Source organism: Spea bombifrons, chromosome 1 (genome assembly GCF_027358695.1).
Source record: "Spea bombifrons isolate aSpeBom1 chromosome 1, aSpeBom1.2.pri, whole genome shotgun sequence".
Lineage (NCBI taxonomy): Eukaryota > Metazoa > Chordata > Amphibia > Anura > Pelobatidae > Spea > Spea bombifrons.
Window position 1 is genome coordinate 55706352 of NC_071087.1, and position 18147 is coordinate 55724498.

General features: G+C 42.4%; 1 pseudogene; it reads right to left on the minus strand.

Moving 5' to 3' along the window:
* Positions 1-16450, minus strand: part of LOC128488524 (tyrosine-protein phosphatase non-receptor type 9-like) — a 34981-nt pseudogene extending 18531 nt beyond the window's left edge.
* Positions 16451-18147: the final 1697 nt, after the last annotated feature.

An 18147-nucleotide genomic window follows, 5' to 3' on the forward strand; every position in this document is an offset into this window, starting at 1 on the left:
TGTGGACGACAGAGCTGCATAAAGGTAAGACACCTGTGCGTCGAAACATAATTCTCACCTTCAACGGATGTGACAAAATCTGATTATGTATATATCTAGATTAACGTGTATACATTTCTATAACCGGACATGCATAGCCGGAAATCTAGTCCCAGAAGTTGTTTCAATCAGGAAATCTTCTCATAGCAACGGATAATGACTTGTCAATACACAGGATTGCCAGTTATTAATGGCAAGCGGGGTAACGGATATAGAAAATCAATACCAGAAGGAAAGCAGCCATCTCGATGTCATACGAAGCGTGCATTTCAGAGCAGTTGCCAACAGTGTTTTGCCAGTTTAATACAATACATACCCCATGAAGAGACGTTCTCCGGTCATATCGGACATTATTTCTGTGCACAGCAGAGATGTAATCCCAGCCAAATGTAGCAGAGATAAGCGTAGTTTGCCCCTAGATATATACAGTACTGTATGGCAGGTATGCAGTAAAGTAAGAATGCTTTAAAAATAGTAATATTTTTTTTGGGGACAATCTACTTGCCGAGTTCCTTAAAAACAAATTATAATATATATATATAATAATTTTTTTTAAGGACCTCGGCAGGTAGATTGTCAACAAAAAAAAAAATACACACATACACGTACCTAGAAAAATTGCTGCGATTTAGAAGGCAGAGGGCAGTCGCAGCAGCAATATTGATTTGATTTAGGATATTTCCTCCTTGCATTTTGTTAAATTATAAAGCGTTCGTACTTTATAGCATTTACTCTTGCACAGCACCGTATATTTGACACTTTCTTAAAGGAACACGGCAGCCATCCTATGCACATACAGTCTGAAAAGTCCCTTTATATTTTTGTGGTGTCCCCATGCATGAAGGGTTTTGTACAGAATCCCCTCTATTTTGCCCATTTGCCCCCCTCAGATCGGTCCAGGCAGCAAATGCCCAGTAAAATATACCAGACCCTTACTATATAGACAGCCATGCAGTAGGCTTTTCCAAAAACTTTATTGTAATAGAGAGGTCAGGATACTAATACTTAATATATAACAAAACCAAAAAAAAAGTTTCATAGACTACATAGGTAGCCAGGCCATTTCACCACTATGCTTGTGCAGGCATCTGAACCATGAACGGCATCATTTGTTGGGGGTCGAGTCAATATATTTTGATATTTCCCATGGGTGCCTGTCATCGGTGGATATGTATAAGTGGTTAAGCTGGAGCAATGGTTGCCTGTTTTTAATTGCATAGCAACCAGTGGAATGGCCCACTCATTAGGACTATGCAACTTGTTGCTATGGTAATAGCTTTGCATCAGCATGGCCACACCAATCTTGTAACTATAGAAACCAATGAAGCAAGAACATTTCGTTGATTGGTAAGGCGATATAAATTGAAGTGCTGCTCCACCTACTTTGCTGAAATAAAAGTCCTTTACAACTAAAACGCAATTTTAGAAGCATCATTCCCAATACTGCTGAAAGACCAAAGCCTTCCCAGATATAATTTAATCAACCAAAGTCTTGCCTCATTCATATTTTATTCAGGGGATGCTGTCATGAGACATGAAAGCAGCCATTCATGCTGAAAATGTCATTTTTTTGGTGTCCTTACGTGATGAAACCTTTACAAGAATAAAATAAAAACCTGGCACGTCTATTATAAACTTAAAAAAAAACAAAAAAAGGCCAAGAATGACAGGTCAGAACAGGAAAGGCACAGGCAAGACTATCAGATTTTGCAGTTTAACATGCACCAGTCATTAAAAATGACAAAGTGGTACTTTGCAGAGGGTAACTAGCCCATTCATGAATAAAAAGTCATGTGACCTTAAATCTCTATTGCCATTTCTATGACAGCACTAAATAGAAAGCACACACATGGCTGCCACGTGGGCCACACGCACAACCACACAGGACCCACTGTACCCATTCAGCCGTATTTAAATTCCACAGCAACTGCTCTATATAGGCACCAAGGGAGATGCTGACGAATAAAGAAGACAGAGAACAAGAGGCAGCAGGAAAACGGAGCTATGGAAAATGGAGACTGGGATACAGGAACGGTTGGCAGAGTAGGTAAAGAGTACAGAGCATGAAAGCAAGTGTGCAGGATCCTTTTCCGATAGGGTCGTCATACCTTGAGGCCTTTTCTTTCATTAATATCCAAATTATTGGGGGGGTTCTTATAATTGAGCAAATAGGGTATTTTGTAAAGTGATCTAAACATCCTTTAAAGTAAAAACAGCAGTCTTACTTATGCAGCCCCCTACTTTTCAATCCTCAGGATAGCAAGGCTTTTAAGTTTATAGATATGGCAAATCAGTTCCTACCCATGCATCAGCCAGCAGTTGACCAAGATATGAGATTCATGAACATACCAAGAAGGAAGTCTTCTTGCCTACGAAAGGTCATCAGCAGATCGAAGTTTGCAGTCATTTGCAATAACATGACACTGTCAAAATAACCAAAGGTGCACATTACCCATTCCCAGCTGGGGGCCCAAAAGCTACATGGCCACTGACAAATTTCCATCGGTGCTTTAAAAGATAAAAGTGCTGGCCTCCAAATGGAACTTAATCTGTCAGAAACTGAAGCAGCATCTTCCATTAGTCATTCCAGCCTCAACTACATACCCAATCGCTTCTCGCCAAACGCATGGCATATTTAAGATGTAATTATTCCGGGTGAACTTTAAGTGAAGGGGAAAAAAAATACATAAAAAGCATCGGCATTAAAATGCCAGAGGACTCAGACTTAAGTCAAATGTTTTATGGCTATAATTGAGCGCCGTAAATTCACAGAGCTAAATCACTGTGACAAAATGACAAACACACACGTCATAATATAATTATATGATATAGGACAGAGGATCTCGTTAAAGAGAGCTCACATGAAATACATACTGGAGTCCATTGTACTTGTCTATCTCTACCAAACGCAGGAAGCAGTATTGTGTACATGCTCAGCTGCACTTCTGTTCTGGTCAATAGGAGCAGCAGCAGACCATCACATTTATGCTAGCTCAGGGCTCAAACCCAGGGACCACTTCCTTGAAGAAGAAAAAAAAATGGCCAGGGTTCCATTGTGAATATGGCACCCTATGCTTTCCTACGGGGGCAGGGTTACGTGCTTTACGTGACCCAGCTGGGCGCCTCTTCACTGCGCCACTGTAGGAAATCATAGGGTGCCGGATTCACAATGGCAGAAGATGGGCAGCAGTGTCTCAGGTCTCTACGAGGCGAGGGTGAGTAGTGTATATGTATATACCGTAGTGTCAGTCAGTGTGTATTAGGGCTGCAACGAACAATTATTTTCATAATTGTTTAGTTGCTCGATTAATCGGATTCATTTATTTAAAATTATTTAATAAAGCAACGTAGGATGTTAAAAACAAAACGGCAGAATAAAAAAAAAAAACTTCTCGTTTTCATTTCCCAACCTGCCGCCCAGTTATGCACATTTGAGCCCAGGCTTGCCATGCTGCCTCACAGATATGCCACACTGCCCTCCCCACATAAGCCTTATATACCCTATATGCCTTATACCCCCAGATAAGTCACTCCATCCTCCCCAGGTATGCCGTAAACCCCCCCGATATGCCATAGTGCACTCAGATTTGCAGACTCGTTCACAGACAATACTTTTATAAATAAATACAGGGTTAATCTTCACTGCCTCCAGGATTTAGATTCCCCTTAGTTTGCCCCCCCTTTACCTCTAACTGCACCTTAAGTTAACCTTATTAAATTAAATTAACCCTCAGTCCTCAGCATTAAATTAACCCTGAAGAGAAGACCCCATTAACCAGAACTGCCCCAAATTAATCCTGAAGGCCCCCCATCAATCACAGCTGCCCCTAAATTAACCCTGAAGGCACCCCATCAACCACAACTGCCCATAAATTAACCCTAAAGACCTCCCATCAACCACACCTGCCCCTAAATTAACCCTAAACACCCCATCAACCACAGCTGCCCCTAAATTAACCCTAAACACCCCATCAACCACAACTGCCCCAAAATTAACCCCAAACACCCCATCAACCACAACTGCCCCTAAATTAACCCTAAAGACCCCATCAACCACAACTGCCCCTAAATTAACCCTAAAGACCCCATCAACCACAACTGCCCCTAAATTAACCCCAACCACAACTCCCCCTAAATTAACCCTAAAGACCCCATCAACGACAACTTCCCCTAAATTAACCCCAAACACCCCATCAACCACAACTGCCCCAAAATTAACCCCGAAGACCCAATCAACCACAACTGCCCCTAAATTAACCCCAAACACCCCATTAACCATAACTGCCCCCAAATTAACCCCCACCTCCCCTAACTTTCAACAGCCCAAATATTAATTTTATACTCCGTTAGATGAGTTCCTAAACCACGTGGACGTTATAGGAAATGGGCAGGGCCAATCGACAGTTTGCCCCACCCCTTTATTTCTCCCTGCCGATTGGCCCGCCCCTTTCTTTCTTCTTGTCCCTCCTTGCAGTCAATCAGCAGTGACTGCAGGGAGGGACTGTAAGTAGTAACTGCTGCGAGTCACAAACGGATTATAAAACGAGGGGTATTTTTCAGAGTGTTTGCTCTGAAAAAACCTTCATTTTATAGTCAATAAAAATGTATTCAACTAATCGATAATGAAATTCGTTGGCAACGATTTTATTTTATTTTGTTAGCCAGTGTGTGTGCGCGCGCATCTATAACTTTAGCATGTGTGGTGTTTTGCATGTTACATTATTGTATTAGCATGAGTGTATGGTGTAAGCATGTGTGTGCATGAGTGTAGAATGCTGGCTACTGTAAGGTGTTAGTGTTTAAGCAAGAAGTTAGTGCGTGTGCGTGACTGTACAGTGTAAGTATAAGAATAATGGTTAAACATACAAACTTGAGTATTTATGGTGTAACACCCCTTCCCATGATGAAGGGGTTAACTACACAACAGTGCAGCAACGAGGTGTGTTTTATGGTGTATTGTCCTTTTGCAGACTGCAGACCAGGGGGTAATATACGAAAATAGAAACAATTGGAAAGGAAAAAAGAGTTAGCTCTTTGGATCTAGCCAAAAATGTAAACCAAATTTGCAGACCCCTGTGCTAGCTGAACACGGATGTTTTGCCAACGTACATGTTATTGTGTGCCGCTCTCATTGATTTCAATGGGTGCTCGGCTCCTTTTCACTTTAATAGACGTGCTACTGGGCATGCGTGAGTAAAGTATTGACAAATGCTCCCTGGTTTCAATAGAAGCGGCTGGGGGAAGGGGAACCAAATGAAACAGAAGTCTTATTTTCCATCTCCAAAAACTAAAGAATGTCTTCAAGAAAATGCTTTGGAGCCCATAAAAAAAAAATACTAATATGGATAAAAAAATAAAAAATACAATATTGGGGACTACACAGTTCCTTTAATATTAGTGCTATATTTGCAGATTTAAATCATTGCTTCATTGAAATGTTAATGAAAACGATGCTATTAAGGATTTAAATTTAGACATCATTGAATATGAACAGTATACAGTATTTGTGCTGGTACTCATATGTATTTTCTAGACAACTTGAAAACTTAAGCGTAAACGATCGCATGAAGACTACCAATGCAAGGCGTTTCAACGGAGACGGTACAAATACAAGCCATTAAAAGGGATAGTTTACAGTCCCATAAACAATATTAATATATAATTTTTTATATTAAAGGACACAATAGCTTGAACCAACTAGTAAGAAGTATATTGTGTCCAAGGAGGTGTGATCAGCCGAATATGTTCACTGCACAGAAAGGGGGACACCATGAAAACTTAGAAGGACCACACAGCTATCATAAACTTTAAAGTGCACATGATAACCGGCACGTCGATTTAGGTGCTTTTAATATCAGCTTTTTTCTTATTTTATTATCTGGTTTTATTACACAAAAAAAATGTTCTGCTGCTATGGAAAAGCAAACGTCCAACCTAGAAAGCATCTTCATGAAAGATGAAGTAAATTTCATTCCTTAGGTATTATATTCCGCAGACAAGGTGAAACCGCACCATTATTATTTGTCCCAGGATCCTTGGAGGTGACCGTCTGATATGCAATAACATCTGGCATGTTAGGAAGCTACTGATTTGCAAAATTAAAACAGCAGCAACTCCCAGCAGAACAGTACTTTAAAGCAGGGTTCGACAAATCCCAGGCGCCAGGTCGCCATGGCGACAGAGAATTTTGTCCTGGCGCCTAGGTTTTGTCAGCCTCTTACATCCAGAAAAAATTGTGGATGTAAGAGGCTGAGTCACCACACGGGGGCGCTGCTGCTACTGTCTGCCCAGAAGTCTGGGCAGACAGCACAGCCACTCAGAGCCCGCCCCCGAGCCTGAGATCACTCCCACGGAGTGATCCTGTAGGCTGAAAACGCGGTTGCTGGAAAAGCAGCAATCGTGTTTTCAGCTGCCACAGGCAGCCTCAGGGAAGGGGTTTGTGTGTTGATTGGGTCCCCACACAAGTCTGGGGACCTGACCCAACACCCCCCAGCCGCCTGATCGCTCCATGGGAGCGACAGCGCAGCGTTAACCCCTTCAATGCCGCGATCGCGGCATTTAGGGGTTAATTCCCGTTTTGGGGGCTCTGCTGCTGGTGGTCTGCCTGGAAGCTCAGACAGACCAGCAACAGCAAAAACGAGCCCCCACAAGCCCTGTGATGACTCCTGTAGGTATGGAAGCCTACAGCAGTCATCAAAGAGACTCCCTCTGCAATGGCTGGTCCATAGACCAGCAATTGAGTCCCAGCTGCCAGAGGCAGCTTCAGGGACAGGGGAGAGGGTTCTTCGGTCTCCACATGAGTGTGGAGACCAGCCCCAACACCCCCCCCCCGCTGCCTGATCGCTCCCCGAGAGCGACAGTGCAGCGTTAACCCCTTCAATGCCGCGATCGCGGCGTTTTAGGGGTTAACTCCCGTTTTGTAAGGGGCTCTGCTGCCGGTGGTCTGCCTGGAAGCCCAGGCAGACCAGCAACAGCAAAAAAACGAGCCCCCACAAGCCCTTTGATGATTCCTGTAGGCATAGAAGCCTACAGCAGTCATCATAGACTCCCCCCTGCAGTGGCTGGTCTATAGACCAGCAATTGCTTCCCAGAGGCAGCTTCAGGGACAGGGTGAGAGGGTTCTTTGGTCTGCCATGAGTGTGGAGAGCAGCCCCAACACCCCCCTGCTGCCTGATCACTCCATGAGAGCGACAGTGCAGCGTTAACCCCTTCAATGCCACAATTGTGTATGACACATTCGTGGCATTGCAGGGGTTAACATTTGTCCCCACAAGCTTTTGGGGACTAAATATCTGTCAATGCTGTGCTCCAATGAAACATCAGCATCGAAAGAGTTAAAAAAATGAAAAAAAAATGTTTTTTAAAAAAACAAACAAACAGCACTGACCTGAAAGTCCAGGGTGCTTCCAGGTCAAACGCTGTGAGTTTTGTAAGTGGGCTGATGATGATCGGATCCCTCCTGACCAACTGTTAGTTTAAAAAAAATCCTGGCTCCTAACTTTTTTACCTGGCGCCTAGATTCACAACAAATTTGTCAAGCCCTGCTTTAAAGGAACACTCAAGCCAACATATGCACTTTAATGCATAGGATAGCTGCATGGTCCCTTTAAATTTTCATGGTGTTTTGCAAATACAGAATTCCCCCATATGCATTTGCCCCTGTGCCGTGGATATTTGCAGTGCAGTAACCACCAGTCAGATACAGTGCTGGCTTGGCAAACATTGCAGACAGTGCTTTCCTGCCACCGGTTGGTTGCTTCAGGCAGCCAATCAATGGCAACAAAAGTTGGACCAGAGAGAAGGAGGGCAGCTGCTGCAACTTCTAGGTCAGGCATAGGCTTTTCTGCTTCATTTTGGAAGAATGCAATATACAACATACCATCTTCTTTAGAGGGGGTGTCAGGGACATTAAATAAGATGTACCTTTAAGTTAATACTGCAGAGGTTTGCTATTGAGACACTGACACATTCCTCCTGTATTGAATGAATGGCTCCACTACGAACAGCTTTACAATAAATTGAACATTTCTGTTCTACATACATTATAAATATCCTAACTGGATAGAGGGGTTATGTATTTAACTGTGATGCTCAATATACAACTTTTGCATCCAAATGCAACCTTAGAAATATATATCCATTACTTTTCGAATGCCAACACACAAAGAAATAAGACATTGAACAGCAAATAAAGCACATATATAGTTTTAAACAGAAGTCTCTCTGCTTAACATGAAAAACACACTCAACAACGCTAAGATGGAACAGTACTTAGAGAACAAAACCGGATACTCAAATTGCTCAAGTGACCTAGCACTCAAAGCAAGTGTGGGATTAGTTTAGGATTTGTTTATCATTTCTCATCGAGAAACCAACAAATACACAAAATGAGCCAACGGAAGGAAATAAATCCTTTGTGCAAGTTATTCCTAGCAGTGAAGTTATTTCAAGCTCAAAAAATAAACACCCAAAGTCACAGCTCATCACTAAGAAAACGCACAATCCATGTGGCTTTAGTGACTCATCTGCTGCTGCTTGCATCAACAAGAGCAGAGAATGGGTATAAAGCGGATATCATACAACCTCCCGCTGCCATCTTTACCTCTGCCTTGAAAAGGGGTAAGCTGCAGTGCCCCCCAACACTATACTTCATGATAAGTCAACAGTCCTTCTAGGACTACAACCAATCACAGGACTTGTTATAGCATCAACCACTCATAACTATGCAATTACCATGCCTCCCTTTCATCCTTACTTCTTCAACCAAACCAGCCAGGACAATGAGTCCTCTAAACCAGGGCTCGACAAATGCCAGGCGCCAGGTCGCCATGGCGACTCAGAATTTCGTCCTGGCACCTAGGAGTTTGTCAGCCTCTTATGTCCACAAAAAAATGCCCCCGCGTCACCACGCGGGGGCGCTGCTGTCTGCCCAGAAGTCTGGGCAGACAAAACAGCCACTCAGAGCCCGCCCCCAAGCCTGAGATCACAAGTGTGGGGACCTGACACAACATCCCCCTGCTGCCTGATCGCTCCATGAGAGCGACAGGGCAGCGTTAACCCCTTCAATGCCGCGATCGCGGCATTTAGGGGTTAATTCCCGTTTTGTACGGGGCTCTGCTGCTGGTGGTCTGCCTGGAAGCCCAGGCAGGCCAGCAACAGCAAAAACGAGCCCCCCCACAAGCCCTTTGATGACTTCTGTAGGTATGGAAGCCTACAGCAGTCATCAGAGAGACTCCCCCCTGCAGTGGCTGGTCTATAGACCAGCAGTCGCGTCCCAGCTGCCAGAGGCAGCTTCAGGGACAGGGGGAGAGGGTTCTTTGGTCTCCACATGAGTGTGGAGACCAGCCCCAACCCTCCCCTGCTGCCTGATCGCTCCATGAGAGCGACAGTGCAGCGTTAACCCCTTCAATGCCGCAATTGCAGGAAAACCTGCAATAGCGTTTTCAGCTGCCACAGGCAGCTTCAGGAAAAGGGGTTGAGTGTTGATTGGGTCCCCACACAAGTGGGACCTGACACAACATCCCCCTGCTGCCTGATCGCTCCATGAGAGCGACAGGGCAGCGTTAACCCCTTCAACGCCGCCCTTTGATAATTCCTGTAGGCATGGAAGCCTACAGCAGTCATCAGAGACTCCCCCCTGCAATGGCTGCTCTATAGACCAGCAATTGCTTCCCAGCTGCCAGAGGCAGCTTCAGGGACAGGGGGAGAGGGTTCTTTGGTCTTCACACTCATGTCAACACCCCTCTGCTGCCTGATCGCTCCATGAGAGCGATAGTGCAGCGTTAACCCCTTCAATTCCACAATTGTGTATAACACATTCGTGGCATTGCAGGGGTTAACATTTGTCCCCACAAGCTTGTGGGGACTAAATATCAGTCAATGCTGTGCTCCAATGGAACATCAGTATTGAAAGTGTTACATATATATACATATATATACATATATATATTTATTTATCAAAAAAAATAATAAAAAAAAAAAAAAAAAACAGCACTGACTTGAAAGTCCAGGGTGCTTCCAGGTCAAATGCTGTGAGTTTAGTAAGTGGGCTGATGATGATCAGATCACTCCTAACCAACTGTCTAAAAAAAAAAAATCCTGGCTCCTAACTTTTTTAGCTGGCGCCTAGATTCACAACAAATTTGTCGAGCCCTGCTCTAAACTATGTCCCCTGTACATCAAACCCCCCTATTATAAAAACTCCAAGCATACACACCATAAAGAGAGACATACTCAGTGGGCTCTTAACAGTACACATTGTACCACACAGATTGCCTAAATAGTGTAACTGTTGGACCCTATAGCACTTATAATCAGATTTGTCTTTTATGACAGAGCACAGAGTTTAATTTGATATTGACCCACACAAAGAAATCAAAGCCATGGCAAGCACCAGTAGTGAAGAACTCCAAGAAGCTGCACAATTCAAGTGACCCTTGAATGCTCAACAAGAATTTAAAACACTGTCTTGGTGTAAGAGCATATCTCTCAGTTGTGCCAGAGTACAATACTATAAAACTTAGCAAATCACAGTAATTAACACGCACAAAAAAAATACCCAGTTTAAAGGGGAGACATGCATGGGGGAAATTGTGCACAATAATCCCCAAATAGGGATCAAAAAGGCTTTTCTTATAATGATTAACTGTTCATAAAGAAAATAAAACATAGCTTCCATCCAAGAGAAAACTGAATGTTTGCTTGGAAACATTTCCTTTATGGGGAATGAATACGACACTGTACTGCCTACATAGGTTGGCTACTCCAAAGGTGCCCCTAGCTCCTAAATCCCACAAACATTTTTCAAGCCCTGGTGCAACCCCAAGTGCGCATCTATCACTTACGAGTAGACAGTATAATGATATTCACGCGTCTATACCAACTCACCTGCACATCTTTATACGAGACTAAAGTCAAAAATGGTTGACGGCTCAAAAAGTATCTCTAGACACCAGCGAATATGTGATATGCTCGTTGCCCTCAACCCTACTCCCTGCAAACGTAGATACAGCAGTACTAGCATCCTACTAATGGATCAACCATCCACAGGCTGCAAGCTGGATGGAGACAGTCTATTAGAGACAAAAGGTACCCACAGCAAGAAGATCGAGATGCAAAGCACCCCCATACTCAAGGAATGTTTAAGCGCCATTGAATCATTGCATTCATCAAAAAAATATTTTCTCATCCTCCGTGCACCCTATTCAACATGGGCTGTTGGGTAAGGTTCACAATTTAGGGGATAAAAGAGTCTACTGTATCTCTATTATCCATCATATTTCTTTTCCTAAATAATAATGATCTAGATGTCCTCTTTTGACAGCAAGAAGATACAGGCACCCATGGGACACAATGAATACAGTGCAACACACTAGCACTGTGTAAGTTATGTGTACCATTTGTTTCTCTTACTACATAGGGAACAAAATGGCATTCTGGTCTAATATTTTGCTTTGCTTAGTTTTTTGTGGATAAAAAGAAAATAATTTTTTTTGGTTTCCATAGGGAGGAGTCTAAAAGTCATAAAAAAAATAGACTCTTTTCATGGGACAGCAAGATTTTCTTGCACCATCTTGATTTCACAGGCAGCATTGACCAGTTGGAGAGATACTCTAACCGGCCCAGGGAGGTGAAAAAACAGATTTGATGGGCCGTCTGGGCTTATTATCAAAAGGACGTAACAATGTCTTTGTGAACATGTGCAAAGCAAGAACTTGCCAGACTGAGTACATACCGCAAATCACTGAATGACCAAAGTGTCATATAGGAACATGAGTTAACTGCACACAAATACCAGGGTGTCCATGAAACATCAATGAAGTACAGGGCAGGCACCTTGCTTTCCATTTGCTGTTCTTTAAGGAAAGCCTTTGCCCGTAACGGCGACTCCATCAAAGCTGCATCCCAAGATTCATTATATTATGAGGGTCTTATAGTAGGATCAATAAGGCACCCTACCCTCTACATGCGATCGCCAGCAGCTGTCACCACCTCCTCAGCTTAGACAAATATAGACAAGGGTATATTTGATTAAGTGGTAAGAGATATTGAACGCTAAACAAAAAGTGTAATGCACTATGTTACATAAAACGTATGATTTATTCACAGGGGGGAGAAAAGCTAGCATACAAGATAGATCTTACGATACCACACACTGGAATATCTTTTGCTAAACAGGCAACAGTAACAATAAAACTCATGCTGAGCAGGTTCAAATGGGAAGGCTTTAATAAATCAGAACATGTCTGACATTTGCAAACATGTGGATGACTGCTTCTATGACAGCTCCATAAAAACCTCTATATACACATCGCGCATGATTGGGCTACTGCTGATGCACATGCAGGGCAGCTGGTAGCATATCGGTACAACAAAAAAAACCTTAATAAAATTGATCTATACATTTTCTCATGAATTAGGGAGTGGCTATAATAATGTATGGATCAAAAGGCACATGCTGCCACGCTTTTTGCCACGACTGGTGCATTTTCAAGGGTGATTGGTTCCGACCTTACAAGAATTTACAAAGACAGACAAGGTCTCCAACATGATCAGGGTGATAATTTAACAAGTTCTTGGAAAACAGCAACAGGAACACATGTACACAGAAACAGATTGCAAGCTGAGCATTTAAGCATTTATAGCTGGATCCCTGCCCTTAAAAAAAAAAAAAGTCAGTCATTTAAGTCAAGAATGTTCGGTACAAGGAATCTAGTTATTTAATTTACTTAACAAGGGCCCAGTCGTAGATGGAACAGTTGCTTAAAGAGAACGTATTAACTCGTCATAAAAAATTATGAATCCGGAACAAGCATAATCTTAGCCATATATAGAATATTTTAGATCAAAAACATGGCACTAACAACACAAAGGCACAAACACTGCTAGTAAATGATTACCCTAGAATAACCAAAATCAACTTAATAGAGTGTAACCCATGTAACATAATTGTACATGTTTGTTAGTTATTGTGCAGGATCATCTCCAGAGAAGCTGGTGTACCATGTACAAAAAGCACATCATCCCTGTGCCCTTAATCTCAATAGAGAGCCAGGTTCACCAATATCACCCCTACATGAGCAAACCACACATGCAGGGGACCTGGATCCTCCTCTCCGGCAGCCGGTTGATGCGCATAGACAACCTTCGCTGCCGGTACTTCCGTCAGGGCTTCTAGAACAGAGCACCGACATGACATAACCTTCTGGTGCTCCACCACAGAAGCCCTGGCGGAAGTGCAGACGTCCATTGGCTGGCCCCTCTAGACACCAGGGAGTCTGAGGTGCATTGGTAAGTCTGGGGAGTGGCATATCTATATATTTGCGTATTTTTTCTTTAAAATAAAACTTTGAGGGTGCGGCCTATAAATCGAACCAATACGGTATATTTCATATGCAGGGATAGGCAGCAACATTCTGTTAGGGACATTTTACTAAATGCCCCCAAAGTAACAGTGACTGCCACAAGCCTTGTCACAGACACTGGTGTCCAGGTACGGACACTTCGCCTACCCATGACCCATACTGGGTCTCAGACATTGTCTCAAGAACTTTGTATATAGGAATCAAATCAGCCCTATTTGTTGGTTTATAGGGGCAGAGACCCGAAGTATTTCATAAAAGATACCCCACACAACTAAATTTCTATTTATTTATAAAGCACCATAATATTCCACTGCACCAACCAATGACTAAGCAGGACATATCAAATAGTACACCATTTTTCAAAACTCATTAGGTCCACAAGGTAATTTTTGATAGCCTACAGCCAACCTGAGATGGGAGCCCGATAAGAAGATCTAAAAAGCTACTTCCAGCATATTACTTCATCCTGCTAATCCGCAACTTTCATATAATCTAAGAAGTCGTCGGACTAGGTTTGGCTACGCTACTTCCACTGGAAGTCTCTTCCAGGTAACGATTAACGCTTGTAAGTAGGCTTTTCTCACAATACCCTCCAGTCTTTAACCTTTTAACATTAAAGCAAACATTCTACAACATGTCTATTTAAAATACTTCCCACTTGGACTTCATTTAATCCCTTGACGTAGTTGAATGTTTCCTTCGCTTCCCCTTCATGTGCACTTTTTTTAAGGTTTCTTTTGACATACTCCATAAATAAAAAGCGGCTCTTTGAGTTCTTTCTAAATTATTCATCTCTTTCAGTAGTTATAGTCTCAACTTGGAAATGGCCTTTGTGATTGACTGCCATTCACCAGCCAATCACGGTCACGTTATATTTACAGAAAGGTGGTTTTCAGTGATAATTCCGGTTCACATGTATAGTGTTCCCTGTGGCGAGTCCCCACTCATCTCGCATATCAGTACAAAACAATTTAAATGTTTCCTCGAGTACCATGGTAGTCTGCTCCCTATGTCTACTTCACCAAACACTTTTACACCTTAATACATCATCCATCTGTAACGTTTAATGCCTGCATCATCTTCTTCCCATCACACCTTTTGCTCCATACATCTCATAATTTGTACATTTCACATTATGACCTACAGCTGAAATGACCTCATATTCTCGTTCTGAACTCTTAACCTCCACTGCCATACTTGATTTAATCATCCCTATAATCACAAATTCTATGCTTTACTTCCCACATCTTAATCCCCGCTTACTTCCACTGCCCTCAATCCAGAAGCTGGTCTATATTATTCAATGGCAGTCTCGTGTTAGCACCTCTCCTTTAAGTTATACCCCTCCTATACTCCCAATTCCACAGCTTCTCATCTATGGTCCACCAAAGGAACCATATTTTTCTCTCTCTTTTCTACCTATGTAACATAGGAGATCGGTGCAATCAGTTTCGTTCTGATCATCCCACACATAACTTCCTCCTCTCGCTGCTTTCCATATACACAAAGCATCATTCTATTGCCTGTATTACATCACCACTATAATCTCTTCGGCTGTAATGTGCATCTTTAACTTCTGTCTCCATGATTTTCCTGCACAAGGTGAAAGTACAAAGCAGCATGGGAGGACACAGAGTCCAGTCTTGGCCATTGTGGTTTTCCTCCAGGTCAACTCAGATGTCATCAAAGAAAAAATGTTATGGGAATTAATGCTTATTTTAGGGCACTATAAGGAGGTATGGAAACAGAGTCTGTGTTTCACATCACTAGGTTACATCACTATTCATGGAAACTGCACAAAAATCTATAAAATAGTATCTGAGAATAAAATGGAAGGTGCTTTCCTTGTGATCCATTACTTTTTCCCCCCCGTCGGCTCAAGACAGGCTGTGCACGTTCCATACTTCCGGCAAGAAGGGAGAGAGTACAAAAGGCCAGAAGAAAACCCTAGAGATTTATCTGAAAGCCACCACTAAGAGTCATAATTAGCAAATCTCAGAACTAGGGCGAGGAGACTACAGAGTTCCCAACACTTTTCGGTAGCATGATCACTAGCACTCTACACATATGAATAAGATACGTGGAACACCTCAAAAAAACATCATTCCAACATCATCATCCACACAGCGTTAAGTACATATGGAACGGATGTGCAGTTTTACGACACCACCCGGGAATGGTTTCTGAAACCGGCAGGAATTATATCCCAAACTTAATAGCCACATTTTATTGGTACAGGAACCACAATGCCTCCCGTTATTCCTAATTCTCCCTCTACTCCAGCAGTCCCTATGATGCACTGTGTCTGAATAAATATATGCTTCTTCCAGACTGTGTGTGCACATGCATACATACATACATATATACATACTTACACCATAGTCTTTTGGGGATACATCTATTAAGCAACACAGAAAAAGATGGAGAGAACATTCCATCTGAAGAAGCAGTTTGCTGACCTCAAAGCATATGTGATACTGCATCTTCTCTGTTGGCCCAATAAAGGGTATCACTTTCAGCAAACACACTACACATACATACACACACACACAAGTTTGCCATGAACATGCCAGTTTTTTAGAGACAGTAGTTAACACTACATAAAGCATAAATCAAATCCTTCCTATATGTCACATATACTTGAATTCCGTTAAGGTTGTTACACATCACACACAAATGCACACATCGGATCAGCTTATTCCTCCCCCATATATGAATGCAGCATTTTCCCGTTCTGGATGCACGAGTGTCGCGTGTGTGAATACATATGGTGTCTCTCGGCTCACCCGCTCCTCTTGGGCCGTTAGATGTTTCTCCGCCATCTTGCTTCGCGGGTACGGTACTCCGGCACATCCGGGCTCCTCCCGTGGCTCCGGGCTCTGCTGCTCGGGGAGCGGCTAACTCTGCGTCTCTCTGGCCCTGCAAACCAACACACCGAGCGCCCGCACCAACGTCACAGCTACCGCCGCGCGTCCCGTCCTCTACCCTCCTCCCTTTGGACCAAGAGGGAGGCGAGGCTGTGACGCCAAAGTCATGGTCCCGCCCATCGACCAGGGAGTGGCAGTCGCCGCCATATTTGATGTGGGCAAAAATGCTTTCAGTTCCTATGTGCAGCCAGGTTTGTGCAATTAGTAAGGGAATTGCTAGAGGCTTTGAATCACGCTTTTAGAAAGCGATCTTACGTCAGCGAATACCGAATGAATGCGGATTTCTGGGGCTTTTTATGAATCGAGGCAGCTACTTCTGAATTAGACTTCCAGTCCCCCATTCATAAATTGTTTCCTAAATGCATTACCTGCTGTTGAGGCAGCTGTCTCTCTCCATCGATTATGTTGTATTGCTCCACTGCATTCTTAATGGCATATCCGTGCCAACAGGCTGAAGTTGCTGCTGCAGAGTCACATTTAGATCTGGTGCCAGTGTTTATTCATGTCTGGCATAATGTTAGCATAGATAGTATTATTAGTATAGATTCCATAGAATTCATATATGCATTCAGGTATTTAACTTTGGGCCTGACCTAGGCCTGACCAGAGATTACAGACACAGAGATATATATATATATATATATATATATATATATATATATATATATATATATATATATATATATATATATATATATATACGCACATTAGACATGCATTTTTATCTATGTAATATGCACTTATCTCTTTGAAGTAAATACCATGATTGAAATATGATTTCAAAATAACAGCTGAACTGGCAGTTAGTTTTCATTCTTTAATATTAGCCCCTGCTGCCGATATATATTAATATTACACCCTGCTGCCAATGTATATATTAATATTAGCTCCTGCTGCCGATATATATATAAATATTAGACCGTGCTGACAATACATATAAATATTAGACCCTGCTGACAATATATATAAATATTAGACCCTGCTGCCGATATATCTTTATATTAGCCCCTGCTGCCAATATATATAAATATTAGCCCCTGCTGCCAATATATATAAATATTAGACCCTGCTTCCAATATATATAAATATTAGACCCTGCTTCCAATATATATTAATATTAGACCCTGCTGCTAACACATTTTAGTGTTCCACGCTCCCTAGCATGCAATCACTCCCTCTGCTGCCACACCAAAAAACATATTTGCCACACTGACTGCAGAATTTGATGGCGCTATATAAAACAATAAATAATAATAATTAGGGGAAGACTGTAAGAGTCAATGCAGTCTTCCCTCCTTCTGACCCTACTGTGACATTGAGAGGTCCTCTCTCCCATAATTATTTCAGTGTCCCCTCATTCACTAAGCCATACCTCTCTTTTACTTACTCCCTGTAGTTCAGGTATAGATCAAACAACCCACGAAACAGCACTTGCATGTATAGATCAACTGAATAAGACATACAAACCCTGTATTTGCAGGTAAACATAAATAATGTATGGAAACATAGCATTGCAGGTATAGATCAACACATTAACACACAAAACTCAGCTTTGCATGTATAGATCAATTGGAATTCACCTGTGAACTCAGCGCTGAAGGTATAGATCAAATTAACTGAATCGGACATACAAATCATGTATTTGAAGGTATACAATAATAATGTATGGAAACAGCATTGCAGGTATAGATCCACAGCAGGTATAGATCAACTGGAAATCCCATGTAAACTCAGCACTGATGGTATAGATCAAATAAACACATGGAAACAGTATTGCAGGTATTGATCAACTTAATAAGACATACAAACCCTGTATT